This window comes from Gekko japonicus, unplaced genomic scaffold (assembly GCF_001447785.1).
Source record: "Gekko japonicus isolate JY-2015 unplaced genomic scaffold, Gekko_japonicus_V1.1 scaffold31702, whole genome shotgun sequence".
NCBI classification, from domain to species: Eukaryota; Metazoa; Chordata; class Lepidosauria; order Squamata; family Gekkonidae; genus Gekko; species Gekko japonicus.
In genome coordinates, this window is record NW_015219799.1 from 1 (window position 1) to 1,158 (window position 1,158).

General features: G+C 55.8%; 1 pseudogene; it reads right to left on the minus strand.

Annotated features, from left to right (window-relative positions):
• Positions 1–261: 261 nt before the first annotated feature.
• LOC107125251 lies at positions 262–1,011 on the minus strand (annotated as a pseudogene).
• Between the last annotated feature and the right edge of the window lie 147 nt (positions 1,012–1,158).

Here is a 1,158-nt window from a genome sequence, read left to right on the forward strand (position 1 = left end):
TGGCTTCCCTTATGTTCTCTTATGTTCTTGTGTTACCGGGGTATCTGCTGAGCCCCTGTGGGAAACAGGAAGCTGGACCACTGGACTGATCCAGCAGAGCTCCTCTTAAATGTAATCATGAGTGGATGAAGCAAGAGGCATACACACACGTGGGTGAACGGGGCTGGAGATATGCACTCAGTTCAGGGAATACTGGGTTTCCCTTATCGCCAATGTGTAAGAACTGCCCACAATCACAATCGCAATGGAACAGCGACTCACCCTGTCTTCTTCGGCCCGCAGATCCGGCATTGTGCTGACACAAAGGCTTATCGCCGTGGTGGCCACAAAGAGGACAGAGAGGCAGGCAAAGACTTTCCCCGGAAGACCCGACCGCGGGTTTTCGACCATATCCCTGAGCTTGTTCATGAATTGCCCGAACCGGGTCTCCTCCTCCTCCTCCAGGACACAGGTGGTATCTGTGGCCTGATCCATTTCCTCCTCTTTGCGCACCTCCGCAAACTCCTCGAGCTTCTGGAAGAGCTTTCGGAAGCAGCAGTTCTCCAAGTTGGACTCCTCGATCCCCCAGTACCTCAGCTCCTCCAGGAAAGACAAGGCACAGGTGTCTCGAAAGAGCATCAACTTCCCCGCCGCCAGGAAGCTGAGGATCATCCCAAAAGCGCCGGGGTTCCTGTCGAAGAAGAATTCTTGGGTGTCTTCGTCGTAGTCGTCACACAACTGGGTGATTTCCTCGTAGCTGCTGCAGAACTTGAGCTTGCTCAGCCGGGACGCCGGGAACTCATCCAGGGTGCTCCAAGGGAGGAGGTACTTGACGCCCCCAACGTTGATCATGACCTCCTTCTTCGGATCAACCTTCTGGGCCTGATCTGGGTGGCAAATCCGGCGGGCCCTTTGGTAGTGGACCCCTTTGGCTGGGGGCGCCTCGACTGCCGAGATGGGGAAAAGGTGGGTCAGGGAGCTGCAGGAGTTGTAGCTGTAGTCGAGGTCGCTGCCCCCGGAGAGGATCGGCATCGCTGAGGGTCGTCACCGGGGCTCCCGAAGCAGCATCAGAGCAGAGCTAGCTGGGGGAGATGGTAGCATTGGGGGGGGGGGAGGAAGGTAAAGAATCGAGAAGATTGTTTAATGACAAATGAGAGCATCCATCACATGAACACATGT